The sequence below is a fragment of the Sciurus carolinensis genome, chromosome 13 (genome assembly GCF_902686445.1).
Source record: "Sciurus carolinensis chromosome 13, mSciCar1.2, whole genome shotgun sequence".
Lineage (NCBI taxonomy): Eukaryota > Metazoa > Chordata > Mammalia > Rodentia > Sciuridae > Sciurus > Sciurus carolinensis.
The window spans coordinates 55,530,249-55,555,172 of record NC_062225.1 but is presented as its reverse complement, the minus strand read 5'-3'; the positions used below and the strand labels follow the sequence as shown (position 1 = coordinate 55,555,172).

General features: G+C 42.3%; 1 pseudogene; it reads right to left on the bottom strand.

Moving 5' to 3' along the window:
- Positions 1–24,890, bottom strand: LOC124963051 (cytochrome c oxidase subunit 7B, mitochondrial-like; annotated as a pseudogene).
- Between the last annotated feature and the right edge of the window lie 34 nt (positions 24,891–24,924).

The window sequence follows — 24,924 nt, the reverse complement described above, 5'->3', positions numbered from 1 at the left end:
TCTGGAAGATGGAAATGACATAAGTGGATAAAAGGAAATTTTACCCAAACAGAAATGACTATAGCAGGTAGACATACCTCAAAAGCCTCTCAGGAATAGAGAGAGGCCATTTGAATACGGGGAAAAAAAGGAGAAGTATGCAAATCATAACTAACTTGTTAGAGGGAAGAACAAGCCAAACAGGAAATTGGCATGCAGATAAATGATAAATGAAGTCTCCATTAATGACTTCACTGCATTTATCAAGAGGGATTTCAATTAACCTGATGAAGACCAAGGCAATCACAGTAGGAAGAAGAGATGGATTTAGAATTAACCTTCTATTGTTTGCTACTTTAATTTATAAGGAAAATGCCAGAGGGAGGACCTAGAAGGGACTTAACCCAAACATGAGTAGAACCAGAACCTGGCTACACTTTTGAATCGCTTGGGAAGCTTTTAAAACTTCCAAAGTCCCAACCCTAGCCCAGGCCAATCACATTCCAATTTCTTGGGGTGTTTCACAGACATGAGAATTTTTCAAAGCTCTGCATTCATTTCCATGTGCAAATGAGTTTGGGAACTACTGTCAATGGATAATATAGTAGAGACATGCTAGGAAATGGCATGTTAAGTTTTGCCCTAAAGGGAAATAAATATAGTCATTAAGGAATGGCAAGATTCCATGCATGTATGGAACCCAACTATTATGTACAACTATAATGCACCTATAAAAACAAAAGTAAAAAGAAAAAAAGAAATGGTAAGAAACTTAGCCTGTCTAAAACAGACAGGATCTGTGTCTCTTGTTTTTCTCACATATAATTTTTTGTTTGTTTGTTTTGTTTCAAGGGTACGTTATTTCTTCAATATGCCATATTTGGTAGGTACACAGTGCTTTCACGTGGCATCAATTTTGAGTTGGTTTTGAAATTCAGTATAACTTCAACTGGCATGATTACTGATCTTTCCATTCCTTTGGGGTGACTCTGCCAACCCAGGACAGTTTCCATTCTATTCCAATTTGTGTTGTTGTGTATGTTCATACAGCAGTACAGAAAGTGGCTCCACTAGCTAATATAGCATTACCATATTTGTCATGGAAATCAGGTCCACGTTTCTGGTGGCTCTGTCTTGCCATTGTTTGCTGAATGCTTCGAACTTGGAGACGATTTAGTGCATTTTTGGCTAAGGAAAACATCGTGGAATGGCAGAGAGAGCTACAGTAACTGCAGCTGAAGTTTTGATGCAAATTTGCTCCAGGTACCCTTGCAATGAGCCCTGAAAAACAAAAAATCACAAATAATTTTTAAAAGTGTTTTATCAATGTCCAAGGAAAAAATGGATGAAGAACCACATTTAAAAAAACAAAACAAAACAAGACAAAACAACAAGAGTTAAATTCAAGTAATTAATGAGTTAGGGCTTTGAACCTGGTATCTGAGAGGGGGATAAAAATCAAGGGAGTTCATTGCTATTATGGATTCAGCAATTTATATTTTTTGCTTCATAGAATGTTCACATCCATGACCTAATTTTAACTTGCATCTCTCTGTGCAGTAGGCAGAGAAAGTATTATTTTTCTCTCCTACTTCCACAGATGGGAAAACAGATAAAGAGTCTCATGATTTACTCAGCATTACAGAGCAAAGCGAGTGGCAGGAATAGGAGCAGAATTTGGTTCTTTAGAAATTCTTCTTGGGTGTCCTTCCTCCATGCTGTGTAGCCTTGCTGCCCTTGAGAGCTCTAGAAGGGAGGGAAAAGTTACAGTGATAACTGAAACAAGAAAACATGACACTTGTGAACTGAACAAAAGAGTTCTGCTATTAGAGGAAAAAAATCTAGAACAGATGCCAAGAGACACATCAAGGTGATGGCCAAGTGCTGGACACCCTGCCCTTGAAGATGCCTCATGAATATTGGATGATGTTAATACACTAAATTTTGCCTCCAAATTACAATGGGGTGGTGGGCAGAGACAAGGTCAGCAAGGTCACAAGAAATTAATTTTAGGTTAAAAAAAATGGAAGTAGCTTTACGGTTCTTGTGCTTTGACCTATAGTTTGAGAACCCTTTTTAAGATAAGTAGATTGTAATTATTGCCTTGAGTTCTGCTGTTTGCAAGAGACAAAAATTCATTGGAGGAGATTTAACCTCAATAAGACAGAGGGCAGACTTTAGATCCTAAGACAAGAATGAAGTTGGCCTTAAGAAGGTCTAGAACTAGGAATCTGCCTGCTGTCAGAAACTCAGGGGACAGGAGGTCTCTTCATCTTTCATTTCTGCTCATCTTTTCTCTGCTGTTCTGTTCACATGTGGGGTCAAAAATCAAACATCCACAGCTCCTAAGTCCATGCTTTAGCCATGTGAAGTGGGTCTACCATGCTCCTTTACAAATACAGATTCCCATGGAAGGAATTCTTTGGGCCCAAATTGACTCTGAAGCCTGATGTGGTGACTCATGCCTGTGATCCCAGAGACTCAGCAGATTGAGACAGGAGGATTGCCAGGCCCTGCCTCAAAATAAAAAATAAAACTGCTGGGAGTAGCTCAGTGTCAAAGTGTCCTTGGGTTCAATCCCTAGTACACCCTTCCACACACAAAATTGGCTCTGAAATTAATCCCCAATTCAATCAACCGTGACCCAGGGGTCAGGGACACATTAGGTCCCTGGGTAAGTAGTTGTTAATAAATGTAAATAGCTATTAGGAGCCAGCATCTACAGATGTCAGTAAGATGCTTACATATGGGAATCATTTAGGCTGAGGATATACCTCAAAATATAACTACCACTTCTGCCTGAAATGATGGCTATACTAAAAAAGAAAGAAAGATAGAAAATAACAAATGTTGGCATGAAAGTAGAGAAATTGGAATTGGAACCCTCATGTAATGAAAATGGTAATATGAATATTAATTGAAAATGGTACAGCCACAGTGGAAAACAATTTGGTTATTCCTCAGTAAACTAAACATAGTACTTTCATACATTCCAACAATTCCACTCCTGGGTATATGCCCAAAAGAAGTGAAAATAGATGTCTAAACAAAAAAACTTGAATACAAATTGATGGCTATGTTATTCATGATGGCTAAAAGGTGGAAATAGTTGAGCCTGGTGGTGCACACCTATAATTCCAGTGACTTGAGAGGCTGAGGCAGGAGGATTGTGAGTTCAAGGCCAGCCTCAGCAAATCAGCAAGGGCCTAAGCAACTTAGTGACACCCTGTCTCAAAATTAAAAAAAATTTTTACAAAGGGCTGGGGGTGTGGCTTGGTGGTTAAGCAACCCTGGATTCAATTCGCAGTACAAAAAAAAAAAAAAAAAAAAAAAGTAAAAAGTAAAATAAATTGCAAACAACCTAAATTCCATCAACTGATGAATGGATAAACAAAATATGATATAACAATTGAATGGAATATTATTTAGTTATAAAAAGAAATGAGGTATTGATACATGCCAAAACATAGATGAGCCCTAAAAATGTCATCTTAAGTGAAAGAAACTAGATAAAAAAATTCACATGTTATGTGACTCCCCCATTATATGACATATGCAGAATAGACAAATACATAAAGATAGAAAGCAGATGAGTAATTGCCAGGGAATCAGGGGCTGGTGGGATGAAGGAATGTAGGAATAAAATGACTGCTTAATGGGTACAGGGTCTCCTTTTGGGGTGATAAAATATTCTGGAACTAGAAAGTAGTGATGATTGCACAACATTTGGAAGGTACTAAATGTCTTTGGATTGCACACTTTCAACTGGTTAAAATGATAAATGTGTGCTTTATCACAGTAAAAAGGAAAAGAATTACCACATTAAAATGCTCTTAGAAGACTGATCACATTCACTACCCATGAGTGGCCTCGCTGAGAGACTGGGGACAATGATACTTTAACTCATTCACTCATTCAGCAAACAAGAATCATGCATTATTATGTGCTAAGAATCAAGCATAGGGGATAAAAATCTAGTCCTCAACCTCAAGGAGTTGACAGATCAGTGGAACAGACATGGATAAATAGGTGATTTCAATGTAATGTGATGAGTGCTAAGATTAACCAGAGCGCTTTGGGAATTCAGATGCGGCTTCATCATGGAAGACTGACAGAGAGGATGAGGCAATATCTGAGCTTATCCCTAAGAGATGGGTAGGAGTTTTCCCAGCGAGGAGGGAAGAACAGCACTCTGGATAGAGCAAAGAGATGCACAGAGATGAAAGAGGAGCTGGCCAAGAAACCAGCGGGGGAAATCATGTGGCTAGGCCAAAGGTTTTCCTTGTGGAAAAACAGAGTGGTTCACAAGGGTCAAGAGAGGGGGGAAAAGTTGAGAAGAGTAGAAAAGTCAAAAAACATCACATCTTCAGCAAGGTCGAATAAGACAGGGGCTCTAAGTGGTGGTGGGTTGGACAGTGAGAGGGTCGCTCCTAACCTCTGCATATTGTACGGCCTTGGTGGGCTGTGGTCTCACTTTACTATGAAGTTCATCTGGGAAAGAAAAGAAACACAGCAAGGTAGAGAAGGAATGTTTGTGTGTTCCAGGGAAAGGAAGAGAGAGAGAGATGGAAGAGAGAGCATGGATAAAGCCAAGGAGGGGCCAAGGTCACAGGGCCTTCAGGGGGTTACCTTGGACAGGTAAGGGGCTCCCACTTCCTCTCAGATTTTCAATGATGAAGGAGAGGAAGATCTGTTCCTTAGTGGGGCAGAGGAACAGGAACAGGGGATGAGGGAATTCCTACCCGACGGCCTCTATTTTCTCAGTGAAGTTCAAGGGGAGGGAAATGTTCAGAAGAGATACCGTGGGAAAGGGCAAGTTTGCTGCCAGGGATGCTAAGGAGGGTTTCAGGCTGCTCCGCAGCCCGCTGAGGCTGCAGATGATGAGTCTGTGGTAGCGCCAATCTGTGTGGGCTGTGATTTTCCCCAGCAGGGCTCAGAGCCCAGAAGTCAGAGTGGAAGGAGAGCCACCTGATAGGGCTGGGGTGCGACCAGACAGGAGCAGAGTCGGGGAGGCAGGGTTTAGGTCAAAGAGGATGGCGAGGTGCTCATGAAGTCTAGGCTAAGTAGGGAGGAAAGTGAAGAAGCGAAGCGTATGGGGAGAGGAGGAGGGTGGAGTTTCGATGCAGTAACAGCAAATGGCAGGAGAAAGAGACTAGGATTTGAGGAGGTGGAAAATCTAGCACACTGGGAGTTAGGAGTGGGCAGGCTGGGAGGTGGGAGGCTCTGATCAGAGTGGGCTGGGGAACAATTCAAGGGATATGTAATCAAGTGCTAAATAGGATGGTTTGAAACATAAGTGGGCATAAGTGCTAGGGTGGAGGGGGCCCTCGGGAATGGAGGGGAGCGGGCGCCCGGATAGAGGAGAAATCCAGTGCAATTTGCTGCCTCAACGTTGACAGCCTGAGCAGCACCCCCAGGGGGGAATTCAAGGTGACAAAGTAACAAATGGTATCTTGATGCCTGGAAAACCCTGAATCAAACCTTTCAGAGGACACAGTTTCTCTGGTCTTAATAAATGCAAGAAGTGAACAATGGTAGAGAATATTAAGATTCTCCCAGTCCCGCCTGTGAAGTGCTGGGGCGCTGTGTGGCACCCGTAATTTATGCTCTTGCCTCATTCCTGCCTGCTTCTATCTCCCTCCGGTACCACCACCACACCCCTCTTCAGCTACTCTGGAAATTTCAAAAAGCCTAAAGCACATTGTACATTCCTACAGGAAGGTGGTCATTAGTGAAGACAGTTTTTAGCATTTGCTCTGGTTCACAGGAGCCTGAGATCAGAGAGGTTAAGCCACTGGTCTGAAATAGCACAGCTAGTGAGCCCAGAGCCTAGTCTAGGGACCAGAGGCAGGGTTCCCAGGGCAGCACTCTTTTCAAGGCAACTAAGATGGAGCCAGCAGATTTCTTTCTCTGCTTACTACTTCCTGATCTGCAGAAACCTGGGCCTGCCTTTCTTTCACCTCATAAGCCACAGACTGGAATCAAGTTTGGATGTCTGAGGTTTGCCTGTCCAACATGCATTTGACCCCTCTCTTTAATTCCAGCACCCACTGTGACTCTGGTGAAGCACTCCCTCCGTCTGATGACTCCAAACAAAGATGGCCCAGGGTAGGCCTGCTGGCTGCTCTCTCACTAAAATGTAACTCCTGAAATGAGACTGCTGGAACATTTTGTCCCAGGAATGAAGGGGCAGCCCCTGGTATCTGAAGCTCAGACCCATCCCTTTCAGAGCCTGGTTCTAAAGTTTTCCCTTCTTGTACTTAAGGTACTGCATATCCTTCCAGAAAAGTCCCCATTTGTAATTTTATGCAAACAGGACCTGATACTTGTTGACAAAAAAAAAAAAACCAAAAAACCCTGGAGGCCCAATATTTGCTAGCAGAGGAAAACACCAACAGTTCACACCGAGTCAGCGTCCAGAAGTTGAACACATTGTGTCAGACCTTCAAAACATGTCCCACACTGAAACAACCTTTCTCACCACCCCTCCGCCTCTGCCTTGGAACAAGTCACCCTGGTCTTTAGCCCAGGCTCTTGCAGCTGCCCCTTCACTGTAGGTTTTGCTTCCACCTGTGCCCCTGACATCTATCCCCTGACACAGCAGCTGGGGACATCCTGTTATAAAGTAGGTCGGACCATGTCACTCCTCAGCTCGCATCCTCCCACTGGCTCCCCCACCACATTCCGAGAAAAGTCCAAGCCTTGACTGTGATCATCATGGCCTACCAGAAGATCTGGCTCCATCGCTCTGACCTTTCCTTCAGGGGCTCTCCCTGCCTGAACCCCCGCCCTTTTCCAGACACACACGCACAATTTATTGCTCCTCCTCCAACACCCAGGCATGCTCAGACTTCATGCCATTCCCCAACGAGGGCAGGATTTTGTCGATTTTGTTCATTGCTGTAGTGTAGCAGAGTGAACATGGAACCTGAAGTCAGTTAGGATCTGATGAATGAATGAATGAGCAATTAAATATGCAATGGGTAGCCCAGCACCTTATCACTGCCATCCTAACATGCAGATCCTCTGTCAACCTGCTCGGTGTTGGTGGATACTTTCAACACTTGAGCAGTCTGCCTTGTGGGCTTGCCTTCTTCCTTATCAGAGCCATAAGAACCAGAATCACTTTTCTTTTTAAGTCCAGTATGGTGGTGCATACCTGTAATTCCAGCTACTCAGGAGCCTGAGGCAGGAGTATTGCAAGTTCAAAGTCCAGCATGGTGGTGCATACCTGTAATTTCAGCTACCCAGAAGGCTAAGGCAGGTTGGAGGACAGCCTGGGCAACTTAGTGAGACCCTGTCTCAAAATCAAAAATAAAAAGGGTTGGGGATGTAACTCAATGGTAAAGCACCCCTGGGTTCAATCCCCAGTACAGAAAAGAAATCATTTAAAAAAATATTTGTTTCTAGATGTGAAACTCAAAGTCTATTGAGATATGTATAAAAATAATTATAATTTTAAAAATCAGAGAGAAGGAAACAAACCAAAACAAAAATTTAAGAACACATAAATATATTTTCCTAATGTGATGCAAGTTCAAATGTTGTAGTCTTTATGGGGCCTGACTTCTTGGGGTAGCAGGGCCATCAGGGAGAGTTTTACTTTGTTTTGTCCTGAAATGAGATCTTAGGAGATGCATTACATAAATTCCCCAGAACCCTTTCTCGGAAATGTTTCACTTTGCTTCAATACAGCTTTGCCTTGGAGATTTCCACAAGCTTTCTATTAATTGCCCTTGGAGGTGTCTGCTTCCTGGAAAAAGCATGTTATAAGTTTTGAAAACAGAAAAGGATATTTTTATAAAAAGCTCAGCTCAGTTTGGGGCCTAGGCAAGCATCTGAAGGACAGCCTGTCCCACGGGCAAATCCATTTGAAAACCCATTTGAAATTGTCAGGGTCCCTGCTGTACAACACTGTCAGCCTTTGGGGTCTCCCACCGGGCATCCTCCAAGGTGGAAGGATGTGAATTGAAATGACCAGAGACCTGTCTGAAAAGGTTTTTCTCACTGTCCCAGCACATATACGTACATACACAGACAGACACACACACACACACAGGTTCCTCTGGACTCAGACACTCCCATGTCCCCAACCTCAAGTACTCCTCCAAATCAGTAAGGCCGAAATGGAATTTCCCTGGCTCTCTAGAAACTCACTTTTCATCCCCACTCAACCAGCCCTAAAAAAACAAATGTATAGAAAGTACCCTTTGGCTAGGAAAACCCACTTTGCACCTCCCTAACCCAATTGTAGTGGAGTGAATGAGGCTGGGCCAGCTGAGTTCATCTTTAATGTTCATCTTATTTCCCTGCCCCTTCACCCTTCCTCGTCTCCTTCCCCTATCAAAACCCAATCTCAGCCAGGCATGATGGTACATGCCTGTAATCCTAGCATTTTGGGAGGCTGAGGCAGGAGGATCAAAGATTCCAAGCCAGCTTCAGCAAGTTAGCGAGACGGTAAGCAACCCAGAAAGACCCTATCTCAAAATAAAAATACAAAGGAATGGGGATGTGGTTCAGTGGTTAAGTGCCCCTGGGTTCAATCCCTGATACCAACCAAACGAAACAAAACCCAATCTCAGGTTAGGTTCTATTATCACTCATTTACACTTTAGGATTAATTTTAATGTCTGTGTTTCCTCTTTTCCAGAGATGATCATGTTTTGAGCCACATTTCATAGTTTAGGTATTGACCGTCTGGGAAGGAAGGGAGCAAGAGGAGCAAGAGCCCTCTCCTTAAATCTCTGAAATAATATGATGGCACCAACTTCCATTTACTGAGTGCCTACTGTATACCTTACTCTGTGCCAGACACTTTGCAATATTATACTATTTAAATAATGAGCTCAGAATAATTAATTTAATACATGTAAAGTATTTAGTACAGTGTCTGGCACATAGTAAATAATTCAAAGTAGTTATTAGTTAACTGGGTACAGTGGCATATGTCTATAGTCTCAGCTATGCAGGAGGTTGAGTAGGAGGACCCCCTGAGTCCATGAGTTCAGGGTCAGCCTGTACAACATAGTGAGATCTTGTCTCATTAAAAAAAAAAAGTACCCAGGTGTGGTGGCACAAGCCTATAATCCCAACAGCTAGGGAGGTTGAGGCAGGAGGATTACAAGTTCAAGGTCAGCCTCAGCAACTTCATGAGACCCTAAACAACTTAGTGAGACACGGTCTCAAAATAAAAAATAGGGCTTGGGATGTAGCTCAGTTGGTAGAGTGCTTGCTTGAAAGCACAAGGCCCCGGGTTCAATTCCCAGCACTGCAAAAAAAAAAAAAAAAAAAATAGAAATCAAAATAAAAAATAAAGGGACTGGGGTTGTTGCTGGGCTGCAGTTGTAGCTCAGTGGTAAAGTGCTCGCCTAGTACATATGAGACACTGGGTTCGATCCTTAGCACCACATATAAATAAATGAAATACTGTGTCCACCTACAACTGGAAAAATATATTAAATAAATAAATAAAAAGGACTGAGGACTTAGCTCAGTGGTAAATTGCCCCTGAGTTAAATTCCCAGTACCTCCCACCCAAAATTTTTTTAAAAAGAAAGTAGTTATTTTTAAAAAATAGTAATTTTCCTAACAACCCAATGAGACAGGTATTATTTTATAGACAAAGAAACAAAGTTAGGCAACTCCCCAAACTTGCTCAGATTTACATTCAGATAAACCTGACTCCAAAGAATGTGCTCTTCCCATGACACCACTGGGATCTCAAACCCCAAAAGCCTCAGTTTAATCTACCTGCCAGGAGTCCAACCTGAGACTTGGGCACATGGGAGCATTGTCCTAAGATGCTTTGTTTTTCATAAGACTTTCTTTCCCATGAGCAACTGTTCCATCGGTTTGCTCACCTTCATCACTTCCCAGCAGAGTGGAGGTGATTTCTCCCAGCTGGCACTCGCAGCCTCATATTGTCGGGGAAGTGATGGTCTGAGAAGAGAAGATCCCTAGAGTCTTGGAATGTTACAGACAAGCTCTAGCATAAGCCTCTTTGATTTACGACTGTTCCCAAGAGCAGGACTGGAAAAAATGATGCTTTGTCTACTTCTAAGACAAGACCCACACCAAGTGTCTAGTTAGGGTGCCATGATGCTCATGCATGCCCCGCCCCTTCCTCAGCCATCACATCCAGGTACTCTTTGTCTGTTTGACACAGCTCTCAAGAGAAGTAGGATGCATGCATTTCCAGGAAAGTGAGTGTGTGGCTTGCTTCCTGCCAGGGTTGGTGGGGACTTTGGTTAGAACTTGCTTTTAATGGGGTCATTCCTGAATGAACAAGGCAGAATACCAACACAGAATTCCTGGTCTCCATGCCTGTCTACCTCCCAAACTGGGCTGTTGGTTCACAATGGCAGGAACCTAAGTATGGCTGGTGGCTAGAAAAACAACTCAGAGCCTGGTGCCTAGGCAAGGCAATACTTACATTCACAGGGACTGTCTTACCAGCCTCTTGGGAATGGAAGAATATTTGTGCTAGGATACAGCCTCTCTCAAGTGCTCCCTGAACTTGTGCTGACTGCAAGGATTCTTTATTCTCTGTGGCAAATGCAATAAAGTCTTGCCTTTGTTGGGGATCTGTGCCGTATGTCCTTTTACCTGAATTTAAAATAAAATTCTTCCAGAAGAGACTCCCCTCCCTCAGGCTGCTTTGAGGCTCTCACATGAACCAGTCCAGGGGGCAAGGAACATAGTCTTCGTTAAGATTAACATTTCCTGCATCCACTCTGATGAATACAGAGGGATGTCCCTCAACAAGTAGGTGCAAAACTCCAAGGACTGCCTTTCCCCTTCCAGACGGGAGGAGAAGTGTAAACCATGTAAGGAAGTCATTCCAAGTCTTCTTCCTGGTCGTGGTCATCATCATGATGGCTGACTAGATGGAGATCAACCTCTGTGGTTCTTGTGCCTCTAAATCATATAAGATACATGGACTTCACCAAACTTTTAAAGCATAGGTATACTTTAAAAGGGTTTCTTTCCATGTGGGAGAACACTGATCTGCAAGGTTCTGCATTTCCTTTGTTCACTTTTATCCAACAATATTCATTTGACCAAACCTCATTTCTCAATCTAACTAAGGTTCACAGCCTGGCTATGTCGGTGATCAATGAGGTCTTGAAAAGTTCTGCGGCCAAGCCATTGCTACAGGGGCTGGGTCTCTGGTCTAAATAACTGGCTGGGAAAGCCTGCTGTGCTACAGCTCCCCAGGCTAAGCAGGACCCATATGCAGCTCTCACCTTCCAGGACGCTGATGGCATCAAGTTGTGGGTGGGGTGACAGCACGGCTCCGATGCTGGGCACAGAGCCCAGACAAGGAAGACCAGAGAAAGCTGAATGCAGATGAGTGGAGAGGGGATTTGGTAGAGTCTGGAATATATCACTTCGCTATAAGCTATCAAACAATGAGGGAAGGTCAGGAGCCAGGTCCATACAGTGGTAAGTAGGGAACCCATTCAGGAAGAGTGTGCGCCAAACGAAATCAGAAGGCAATTTGCCAAGAGTTGGAACTGAAAGAAAACCAGGAAAGTAGTTAAAAAAAACAACCAATTGATATTTGACAAAGGTGTCAATGCAAGTGAATAGGAAAAGGATGATCTTTTTGACAAGTGGGCAGGAGTAAGTGTTTTACATGCTAAAATAAACCTTGATTTTTATCTCATTTCATACCAAAAAATTAATTTGAAATTACCTATAAGGGCTAAAACTATCAAGCCTTAAACAGAAAACATAAGAGAAAATCTTGGAGACCCTGAATTTGGCAAACATTATTTCAAAGAGTTCAAAAACTATGAACTACAATGGTGTGACTATACTTAATGTCATTGAACTGTACACTTAGAAATGACTAAAATAACAAATTTTATGTTATGTATATTTGACCACAATTTCAAAAAATCATATAATAACTTCTATTTGCTGGGGAGGCATGAGCCCTGAAAAAAATGCATATTAACAAATTAGACTTCATCAAAATATTAAACTTTTGTTCTACAAAAGACTTAAAAAATGAAAACAGGAGACATATAAAAAGTTTCAAAATTGACAAAGGACTTAACTTACTAAGGACTTGGTCTGTACTACATAAAGGACACTTACAACTCAATAATAATAATTTTTAGAAAAATGGGCAAAAGGTTAAAACATTTTATCAAAGATATAAAGATGGCAAAAAAGCATATGACAAGATACTTAATTAGTCGTTAGAAAAATTAAAATTAAAATCTTAAAGAGAAACTACTGCATAGCCACTAGAATGGCTAAAATTAAAGAGTATACCAAATGTTCAAGGAACTGGAGCAATTGGTACTCGTACGCTGCTGATTGGGATGTGAAAGGGTACAAGCACTTGGCTAGATTTTTTGGCCATTTCTCACTAAGCGAAACACATATGATCCAATATTTCCTCTCCTAGGTATTTACCCTAAGAAATGAAATTATATCTTTACAAAAGACTTGCACCTGAAGGTTCATTGTAGCCTTATTTGCAATAGCCTAAGGCTATAAACAATTCAAATGCCCATTTAGAAGTGAATGGATGAACAAATTTAGTATAACTATACAATGGGATACTATTCAGCAATACAAAAGAATGAACTATTTGTACGTGCAACAATATGCTTGAACCTCAAAATAATTATGCTGAGTGAAAAAAGCCAGACAAAAAAAGGATACATGCTGCCTGCTTCCAGATATAAAATTCTAGAAAATGCAAATTAATCTATAGGGGCAGAAAGTAGACAATTGGTTGCCTAGGAACAGGTTGGGATGAGATGTAAGGATGAATTACCAAGGGGCACAGAGAAGTTTTGGGGAATGATGGACATATTCATTATCTTGATTGTAGCAGTAGTTTCACGGGTGTATATATATGTCAGAACTCATCAAATTGTGTTCTTTAAATATGTGCAGTTAATTGTATGCCAATTATAATTCAATAAAGTTTTTTAGAAAAAGAAGAAAGATGGGGAAAAAAATCTACCTTCTACCATCCATAGGCAACACAGGGTCATGGCTAGAATGTGGGCTCTGGAGGCTTCACTAGTGTGAATTTCTAGCTCTATGACCTTGACCTAATCATGTAATCTCCCTAAGCTTTACTTTCCTCATCTGTGAAATGGGATAATAGTGTTGTGAAGATAGATTATCTGGAATTTGTCAAGTGCTTAAAACAGCAGCTAAAGAAGGGCAGACGTTGGCCACCACCCTCCCCCTCCCCATCATCATCATCTGTAAAGCTGCTAACCCAGGGGCACAGCAGAGATCAGCACTGGTGAATGGATGGAGGACAGTAGGTGAGAAGACAAGAATTCAAGTCTGACTGGGGTACCCAGAAGTCTCGCCACCCCAAGGAACGATGCCTTAAGACAAACTCTAGAGACCAGGCCCCAGGTTTAGCCAGGTTAGAAACTGCAGGGAAAATGTCACCATGAAATGCATTAGCTTGCACAATTCATAAGTGCTAATAATTACTTTCATTTTTAAAGAAAGAAACTGCAGGGGAGGGAAATAAGTGGATAAAAGTGTGTGGGGGGTGTGAAAAATAAAGACACCATCTGACAGGCAGCATGGGGACCCTTTCTGAAGTTCCCAACTTTCTAGCCAACACCTCGTTGTTGAATTAGTCATATTGGAAAATAGACTGTCCTCTGTCCTTCTCCCCCAGGAAGTGGTGTCCTGACATATCAGAGGGACGTCCTTTCAGCATTCCCCGGCTTTTAAGTCACCCACCCCTCATGGCTGAGTCTCAGCTCACCTGGAGTGTCACTTGAGAAGATCAGCACCTTCAGGCTACCTTGCCATCTGGGTGAGGACTCATTCAGTCCCTGACCCAGAAACAGCCATAGGGCAGCAGAAATGCTGCTAGTGACTGGCTGCTCGGGCCGAGGGCAGGGAAATCTACAGAGAAAAAGTGCCAGGCCTGGGGGAAAATACTGGACCGGCGGGGGTGGAGGGTGGGGAGAGGAGCTAGATGCTGGTTAGAAATTGAAGGAGCTTTTTCCAGAATCCATAATGGGGTCACATAAGCACAAATTGAAAAAATGAGAACTTAGCAATTGGGGCTGTGGTGGGATCCAGCTGGCCAGAAGCCTGGGGCTCGGCAATTTCATTCTCTAGGAGAAGCTTCTGTAGGAGCCTAGATGAGAAAAGAAGTGGAGAGAAAGATGATTCAAATGAACAAGCAGGTGAGCCAGGCCAGGGCCTGTTTCAGAGAGGGGTTTTGCTAGGTCGATGGTGCTGCATGGTAGAAAGGTGTCTCAGCTTGACAGCACAGTAAAGCTTAGCAGTTTGTCACTTGAAATCCAACTCCACCATCTACAGGTCACATGCCATTGCCCCACTCCCATTTTTCTTATGCAGCTCTATGTCCAGATGACTGGCATCTTTAGATTTTATGTCCTGGAGTTTCCTTCTGGCTCCAGGATGGATTTGGCCAATGGGAGGCATGGGTGGGGGAGAAAGGGGAAAGCAGGAGAAAAGAGAAGTTGGGGTGTTTCTTTTCTGTTCCCTCCTTCCTTTGTGATTTGGTCCTGTCTGTAGCCACGTTCCTCCATGATTCTAGGTCCACCCTTGTGGCTCCAGTTCTTACTCCTGACTCTGGTCACGGTCTTTGCTTTCCTTGACTTGTTGGGCTTTTCCCTGACCTGTTGGTGGTAAGAGCTTCCTGCTAGTCTCTGGTGCCTCTCCAGTTTTTGTTTACCCCTGCCCTTTACCCCTATCCTCATCTCTCCATGCAAAACCTCTTTCTCTAAACCGTATTCCGAGGATTCTAGTCCCTACGAGGACCTGCTTAATTTCAGCCACAGCTAGCTGCATAGTAACCTGGGGCTGTCAACCTCTGGGTTCTGCTTTCTCATCTTAGAGGGGGAATAGTAGAATTCATGCAAATTCCACGAGATTATGCACAGCTACTGCTGTGATCCCAGACGATGCCCAAGCAGAGGGCCCTCTGAATGGTGACACCAGGATTCTGTAGGTCTCCTAATCTCCTCTCTCTCCTCCTGAGTCCTCTTCACCTTAGGTAAACCCTGTGCACTCAGATTGACAAGAAGAGGAAGCATATCCCTCCAACTTCTGGTCATGCAGGCCGCGGGGAAGGCAGGAGGGCATTGTGCCAGCCTAGCACATCAACCGGCCCCTGGCAAAGGTCAGCCCGCCCAGAATAAGGAACTACCTGCAGCCAGGAAAGGTAAATCCAAACTCGAAATATAGACACCGAGTATTTCAGTCAACACAGCCCACAATGCGTCCTCACAGTACTATTTATGAGTCAACAAACCATTTCAATAACTCTAGGTCGGAACCCCTAAGGTCTCCTCGAATGACTTATGGATTTACTGCTAATCAGGGGACCAGGGGACCTAGAAGCCAAGGCTGGGTGTCTCCTTTGCCTCTTGAAGCTGCTATGTTTTCCTGCAGGGAGAGCACCAGGCCCTGGAGGGGCTACCATGAATTGGGTGCCCTGGAAAGATTCCAGACTCAGACAAGCAGCCAACATCATCACAGGTACTAAGGGCCAATTTTGTGTCTTCTGCAAAGTAGTGAGGAAGAAGGCAATGATTTCTTGCTGGGGGTGGGGGAGGGCTATAGTGGAGTGATCAAAAAAGCAAAGGGTGAATCCTGACTCTGACACTTATTTGTTATCTGACCTTGTCAAATGTACTTAACTCTCTGTGACTCAGTTTTGTCACCTGTAAGATGGGATAATAGTAATGATACGTTTGTCTAATCATGTCTTCCTGAGGATTAGATGAGATTACACACACGTAAAATGGCTCCTAGCAAATGTAGGTACCCTCAAAATTAGTCATCATCAAAAAGAGCCCATCTGGCTCTTTCTCCCAGTTCCAAAGAGAGTGAGTCCCTGGGAAACTGAGGGATAATAACTCGACACCCACCTATGGGAGGGTAACAAACACAGTCACACCAGCTCCAGACCTGGATCCGCTCTCAGAGCCCAGCAGAGCCGAGAGGCTACTGGAGGGAAAGTGCCGAGGTCAGCACAGCTAAGTGGCTGGTGCCCAGCAAACTGGGTCTTCAGGAGCACCTGGGTCCTCTGACAGACTGGCAAAGCTAGACGTGGCTGTTTAGAAGCCATTGCCACTTTGTAGGAAGCAAAAGAGTCTGGGGAGAGTCTTGGTTTTGAAAACCCCCCACCGCTCATAAGAAATTCAGTCAGCTGATGTTAGACAGCAGATGTGTAGCAAGAGAGAAGTGGTGCCAAGGGCAGGGGACATCGGTCCCCAAGAGGGTTCCCAAAGCCATAATGGAGACCCCAGTGAGTTCTCCAGGTCTGGGACTACCCTTGATCAGGCTCTGAACTTGATGTGGTCACAGGCTGAGAGTGAATCCAAGTTGTAGGAATAGATGAACATCTTCAAGATCATAAAACAGAACCGAGTGCTAATTAGTTATCTCCTTTTCCCTCTCTTACTCTTCTCTTCTTATAGCTATTGAATAGCTGCTCGGTGCCAGTTGACTATCAGTAAAGCAGTCTTTGTTCTCATAGAGCATACATGCTAGTTGGGGAAATTAAAAAAATAAACCTCTGTAAATTTTTTTTTTTTTTTTTGGATCCTGGGGATTGAACCCAATGGTGCTTAACCACTGAGCCACATCCCCAGCCCTTTTTAAAAATTTTATTTAGAGACAGCATCTCTCTGAGTTGTTAGGGCCTTGCTAAGTTGCTGATGCTGGCTCTGAACTCTTGATCCTCCTGCATCAGCCTCACAAGCCGGTGGGATTAGGGGCGTGAACCACTGCGCCCAACTTCTATGTAAATAATTAGCAGGAGAGGAGAAGCACTGTGAAGGACACATGGCAGGGTTTAGTGTGGACCATATGAGGAAGGCAGGACACAGCTAAGGTAAGGCCACTCTGAGGAGGTGACTTTGAGCCAAGGTCCACAGCAAGGACACAACAGGCAAAGAGAACAGTGGTGCAGGAGTGTGAGTAGCGTTCACCTGGTAGACTGGGGTTGCCAGGGTCTGCCGCACACCTTCCCCTGCAGCACCCAGTGCAGGGAGGACAGCTGTGGCCAGAAGAATGCTTGTGGAGACAGAGCCATGAAGGGAGGAGCTGGTCTCCAGTAGTGACCTGTGGAAGGCTGCAACGACCTCTCCCCAGCCTGGATCTCACCTGCCCAGGGCCCAGATGTTAGTGGATTGCTGTCGCTCTCCACAGCAGTGCTGAGGAAGGGGCCCCATCGACCCTACCCCCGTACATCTTTCCCTGACATTGCTTAGTACAACTTAGGTGGCTACCACGACATTTTTCCTGGTCAAGTTATTCAAATTATTTAACCTCTCTATACCCGTTTCCTCACTTTCAAAATAAGGATAATTAGCCAAACATGGTGGCACATGCCTATTATCCTAGTGAGTTGGGAGGCTGACAAGAGGATTACAAGTTTAAGGTGTCTCAGCAACTTAGCAAGACGCTGTCTCAAAAAAAAAAAAAAAAAAGAAAAAAGAAAAAGGGCTGGTGATGTAGCTCAGTGGCAGAGCACCTTTGAGCTCAATCACCAGTACCAAACAAACAAAATTAGTATAACAAGAGCTAGCTTGCAGGATTCTGGGTTGGCAATGAAGAAATGAAGCTATCTAAAGTCCTCGTGTGTGATAGTATGCATTCAGAGGATGTTAGTTTTCATAGTTATTTTTCACATTATTTTGATTATTCTGCCCCAGCCCTGAGATTTGTCAACTCTTTGAGGAGCAGCAATAGCATATGGCGACAGCCCATAGAACATGGGCTCTGGCGCATGAATCAGCTGTGTAACCCAGACAAGTTATTTAAACTCTCTGTGCCTCAGTTTCCTCATCTGCTTCATGGAGCTACTTATGGACCCTATGCTGTGGAGTTGTTGTAAGGATTCAACCAGATAATCTATATAAAGCTATTAGAACAATACCTGACTCATGCTGAGGGCCCAGTTGCCCATTGCTATTTTAGGTCACAGTACATCATTTCCAAAGTGGCTGCAACAACCCCTTCCAACCCGCATGCTCTTTTCCAGAATCCCTTCTCATATGAAGAGATGAAGTTTGTTTCCCTTCCCTTGAATCTTGGCAAGTTCTATGAATTGTGGTGGAATGACATTCTGGGACTTCTGGCTTTAGGAGTTCTTACAACTTTCCTTTCTGCCCCCTAGGAATATGGGCTGACTGCTGGAGAGACTGCAGGGAGAGTGTGAGATGCTGGAGGATGAGGAACCACATGGAAAGAAACCAGCACTCCAGTGGACAGCCAGCATGCACAACCAGAAGTGTAAGTAAGGGGATCCTGCATTCCTTAAGTGCCCTTGACCTCAGGGAAGCAAAGGTGAGCCTTCCAGCTGAGCCCTGCATAGGTTCCTGACCCACAAAATCTGAAAAATGAATCACTACTATTTTATGTTATTAAGTTTTGTGGTAGTCTATTATGCTACAATAAAATACCAAAATATATACATATGCATGTGTTTATATGTATGTACACACACACATATATGTAATAATAAATACATACAATACCCACATTATGTATTGATTTTCTAGTTTCATTCTCACAGGTCAAATTTATTTCCCCGTTCCTGGCATCTCTTTCTAATCTTTCCTTTATAATCAATCAGAAAGAGCTGATATTTTCTACCAATAAATCCAAGATAAAATAACCCAGAAAAGGTAAAAGTATAGTCTCTGTTCTTGGGAAGCTCGTAGTTAAAATGACTAAAAAAGTACTTGAAACAGATTAAAAGGGCCAATAGCCAGGTGTGGTGATGCACACTTGTAATCCCAGCTACTTGGGAGGCTGAGGCAGGAGGATCTCAAGTTCAAGGCCAGTCTCAGCAACTTAGTGAGAACGTGTCTCAGAGGAAAAAAAAAAGACTGGGACTGTAGGTCAGAGGTATAGCATCGCTGGTTTTAACCCAACTAACAGACAGACAGACACACACACATACACACAGGCCAGTCACCTCACATTTGGATGAAATTTTGTTTTTTTCAAAACCTATCAGAAATCATATGATTTTTTTTCAAAAAGAAATTGTGATTTTTCTCAATAAATGTAATTCACCACATAAATAGAATTAAGGACATCAATCACATAGTCCCCTCAATAGACACAGAAAAGACCTCCAACACCCAACACAACTCAGCACCAATTCATGACAAAAACATTGAGCAAACTAGAGATAAAAGGAACCTATCTCAACATCATGTAAGCTATATACATGACAAACCCAAAGCCAACATCACAGTGAATGCGGAAGAACTGAAAGCATTTCTTTTAAAATCCAGAATAAAATAAGAATGTTCACTCTCGCTACTTCTATTCAATATAGTACTAGAAATTCTAGCCGGAGCAATTAGGCAGGAGAAGAAAATAGAAGGGATAAAAATAAGGAAGGAAGAAGTCAAATTATCATTGTTTGCAGATGATATGATTCTATACTTAGAAGATTCAAAATGTTCCACCAAAATACTGCTCAAGCTAATAAACAGATTCAGCAAAGTAGCAAGTAGCGGGTTACACACAAAAATCAATAGCTTTTCTATGCACCAATAACAAATCTACTGAGAAAGAAATCAGGAAAACAATCCCATTCACAATAACCTCAAAAAATAAAATAAATAAAATACCTATGAATAACTCTAACCAAGGAGGTGAAAAGGCCTCCTACAATGAAAACTACAGAACACTGAAGTAAGAAATTGAAGAAGACAGGAAGATGGAAAGAGTCCCCATGTTCATGGATAAGCAAAATTAATAGTGTTAAAATGGCTATAGCACCAAAAACAACATATAGATTCAATGAAATCTCCATCATAATACCAATTACATTCTTCACAGAACTAGAAAACACAGTCCTAAAATTCATTTGTAGGAATAAAAGACTCAGAATAGCCAAAGCAATTCTAAGCCAAAACAGCAATTCTGGAGGTATCACAATACCTGACTTCAAATTATATCAGAACTATAGTAACAAAAACTGCATGGTATTGGCATAAAAACAGATACATAGACCACTGGTACAAAATAGAAGACAGAGACAAACCCACACAGATACAGTAATCTGATCAGTAATCTGGCACAAAGGTGCCAAAAACACACATAGGAGAAAAGACAGTCTTTTAAACGAACAGTGCTGAGAAAACTGATTATCCATATATAGAAAAATGAGACTAGATCCTCCTCTCTTACCTGCACAAAAGTCAACTCAAAATGGATCAAAGACCTTGGAATTAGACCAGAAACTATGGAACTCCTAGGAGAAAATGTAGCATCAACACTTCAACATATAAGCACAGGCAATGACTTTCTTAATAGGACCCCTAAAACTCAGAAAATAATGCCAAGGGTTAATAAATGGAATGGCATCAAATTAAAAAGCTTTCACACAGCAAAGGAAACAAGATTGTGAAGAGAGAACCTACAGAATGTGTGAAAATCTTAACTAACTACTCTTCCAACAGAGGATTACTATCCAGAATATAAAAAGAATTAAAAAAAACTTAACACTAAAATATCAAATAACAATCAAAGAACAAATGAACAAAATAGACACTTCTCAAAAGACAAATGACCAACAAGTGTTCAGCTTCATTAGCAATTAGGGAAATGCCAATCAAAAACTTCACAGATCAACGGATGCAGTGGTGCCCACCTGTAATCCCAGTGGCTCAGGAGGCTGAGACAGGAGGATCGAGAGTTCAAAGCCAGCCTCAGCAACAGTGAGGTGCTAAGCAACTCAGTGAGATCCTGTCTCTAAATTATATACATATATGTATATATATATATGTGTGTGTGTATATATATGTGTGTGTGTGTGTGTATATATGTGTGTGTATATATATATATATATATATATATATATATATATATATAAGGACTGGGGATGTGGAGAAAAAGAACACTTGGTGGAATTGTAAATTAGTATGAAAATCAGTATGGAAGTTCTTCAAAAAACTAGGATTGGAACCATCACATGACCCAGCTATACCACTTCTTGGTATTTATCCTAAAGAATTAATGTCAGCATACTGTGGTGATACATGCATACCCATGTTTACAGCCGCATAATTCACTATAGCCAAACTGTGGAACCAGCCTAGGAGTCCATCAATGGATAAATGAATAAAGAAAATGTGGTATACATATACAGTGGAATTTTATTCAGTCATGAAGAAGAATGAAATTGTCATTTGCCGGAAAATAGATGGAACTTGAGAACATTATATTAAGTAAAATAAACCAAACTCAGAAAGTCAAGGGTTGTGTGTTTTTTATCATATGTGGGAGCTAAAGAGGAAACAGGAAAAGAAAGATTGTGGGGGGGATCTCATGAAAATCTAAGGGAGATCACCAGAGTAGAGGAAAGGGACCAGGAAAAGGGAGGAGAGAGGAGGGAAGGGAAAGGAAAGGAGAAATGGGGAAATACTGGGAAAGGATATTGGTAAAATTACATTGTTTTATATATATATATATATATATATATATATATATATATATAGTGTGTGTGTGTGTGTGTGTGTGTATGTGTGTGTGTAATAATATATAACAACAAAACCCAACATTATATATAACTACAATGCACCAATAAAAAATATGGAAGAAAAAAATATGAGTTCCTTCAAAGTGTCTAAGATCAAATAGTGAACATTCTGATATTTCTTATGTGTCAGGCCCTAATCTAAGCACTTTACACATAACTGCACAGTGTGTCAAGTTGCATTTTCAAAGACGGCTGCTCTTCTTATAAAACAATGTTATAAGTTGATGTTAACACCATGGACTGGTGTTATCTATGTCCCCTCCTCTTAAAATCCCGGGTAGGATTTTGTGATTGCTTTCACCACAAATGAAGTCATGTCAAAAATGAAGTTATGTGACTTCCAAGGCTAGGTTATAAAAATGTCATACTCTTCTGCCTTGTACTCTTTGTTTGTTTGTTTTTGGTTTTGTTTTATTATGGTTTTGGTACCAGGGATTGAACTCAGGGGCACTTAACTACTGAGCCACATCCCCAGTCCTTTTTAAAATTTTTCTTATTTTGAGATGGGATCTCAAAATTATTGAGTTGCTGAGGCTGGCTTTGAACTTGTGATCCTCCTGCCTCAGCCTCCTGAGCTGCTGGGATTTTAGGTGTGCGCCACCACACCAAGCTATCTTGTACTCTTGGTTGCTCACTTTGGGGAACCAGCTTCTTTGCTGTGAAGAAGCACAAGTCACATAGAAAGACCACAATGTAGATATTTTATCTGACAAGCCCAACTGGGGTCTCAGCATGAACCGCCACTTATGTGGGTGAAGAAGCCTCTGGGATGACTCTAGCTCCAGTCCCAGTCATTGTCTGAGTGCCAGTGCATGAGAAGCCCTGAACAAGAACCACCTCTCTGGGGCCAGCCAACCTCCATTGCCATGAGAGGTAATTAAGTGATCGTGGTGGTTTTAAATTAAACCACCAAATTTTCAGGTGATTTGTTACACAGCAATAAATAACCAAGACCTATGATTATTCCAATTGTTTGATTGCCTTTGTTCCCTACCAAGGGAAAAAGTAGAGCCTGGATTTCTCATATACACAGCCGTATCTCTAGGATCTAGCAAAAAGTAGGTTCCCATTGAGAATTTGTTAAATGAATGAAATGTCATTGTTCTTGACTCTTATAAACCTTTGGAAAAGGTCAGCAAGGAAAGCATTCTTATCATCTCGTCAGTAAAGAAAATTGACCCCGAGGAGTTAAGTGACTTGTCAAATGTCCCATAGTCCTACATCCACTAGCTACCTGGGTAAGGAATAGAGCCCACGTCTCCTAACTCCTCCTATGGGTGTTCTTTCTCCTATGCCATGCTATTGTCAAGCAGATACATAGCTCTGCATAACTGTCCTAAATTGGAACATATCCTGGAATGATAGCACCAGACGAATCCAAGTCTGGAATCTTCCCTGAAACAATAGAGTTTTTTGGTCTATTTGTTTTTGCAGTGCTAGGGATCAAACAAGATGCCTCGTGTGTATTAGGCAAACACTCTACCACTGATCTAGACCCCCAGCCCACAGATAGTCTTTACATGAGGTGTCGAAGCAAGGAGGGAATCTGGCATGACTGTAAGAACTGGAGAGGGAATTCCAGCAGAAAAAGCTTTTGGAGTGACTTGCAGTCTAAAGTGAACCGGGCACATGTGGAGTTGGCAATAGTTCTGCTAGCTAACAGAATGAGCCAAAGATATCTGGAAAACAGGTTTGAGTGGGGGGAGGGAATCCAGGGCTTAAGATGTGGGGGAGAACTTCTCTGTTGAGCTCTGCTTGGGAAGCTGTCCAGCTTCTGCCAAGTTATCCACCTTCTCATCTGTCTTAGTCCTTTTGTACTATTATAAGAAAATCTCTGAGACTGGATAATTTACAAACGATAGAATTTACTGCTCACAGTTCTGGAGGCTGAGAAGTCCAAGGTCAAGGCCACAGCAGGTTCAGTGTCTGGTGAGGACCAGGTCTTTCTGCTTCCAAGGTGGCACCTTGTTACTGCATCGTCCAGAGAGGACAAAGCTATGTCCTCACATGGCAAAAGAGAAGGAAGGGACGAACTTACCCTTTTTTAAAGCACTAATCCATTTATAAGGCAGTGTCTTCTTGGCCTATTTCTTTTAAAAGCTCCACCTCTTGGTACCACCACAATGGAGATTGACTTTCAACAACGGAAAGGGGACACATTCAAGCTGTTGGATGGTACAAAGCTGCAGGCTAACCAAGAAGGGAAGATGACTCAAGAAGAGATCTCTGTTTCCAGAAAGAACTATCTTAAGGGAAAATCAGCCATGACACTGCTGAGGAAGATGACATGATTTTTCTGTCATGGAAACCAAGACTGCAGACCAGGAGGGGTGAGAAATGTTCTATATGCTTTCCTTTGACAGTGCCTCCATTTTCTTACCAATGAAGGGTAAAAGGACAACTGGAATTTCTCTGGAATCTTGACAACAGAGCTCGGATTTTTATGAAAGAATGTTTTTGTTTTTGTTTTTTAAATGGCATTGACTTCAGTAACAAAATTAATTCTGTTTAGCTCAGTACTTAATATCTTGGCCTTTCTAAGTTAACTTACCAAGTGATTTACTTCCTTAGTGAATTTAACCCAATGACCCCAACAGCTGTTCTTCTAGTAGATGCTGCTTATCTTACCTCAGAGACACAGGTCACAGACAAATATGCAAATGAATCTTAGAAATGATCTATAAAGTGTAAATGTTTAGCCAGGTGTGGTGGCGTAAGCTGGTAATCCTAGTAGCTCAGGAGGCTGAGGCAGGAGAATGGTGAGTTCAAAGCCAGCCTCAGCAACATTGAGGCACTAAGCAACTCAGCGAGATCCTGTCTCTAAATAAAATGCAAAAAAGGACTGGGGATGTGGCTCAGTGGTTGAGTGCCCCTGAGTTCGATCCCCAGTACAACAACAACAAAAAAAGTAAATGTGTTGCCAGGCTCAGCGTTGCATACCTGCATTCCCAGCTACCTGGGAGACTGAGGCAGGAGGATTGAAAGTTCCAGGCCAGCCTTGGCAAGACCCTATCTCAAAATAAAATTTTCAAAAAAAGGGTTAGGAATGTAGCTTAGTGGCATAGCAATTGCTTAGCATGAATAAGGCTCTGGGTTCAATCTCAGTACTGAAAAAGGAAAAGAAAAAAAAGAGTAATCACGTTTTAGACATGCATACCTTGGAGGGGTGAGAGGTAGCTTGGATGATAAAAGCCCTTAAGTCCTCAGAGGACTGAAAGGCCAGTCCTGATTGTGTGTATGTCTTCTAAACTCCTTGGAGCCTCAATTTCCTCATCTGTAAAAGTGGGAATAGTGTCACATCAGCATGTAGGAATACTTTCTAGAAATAAAATTCTATATTAAAGCATTAAATTTTACTCCATAAGTACTTATTGAGTACTTTCTATGAACAGATTGAAGTA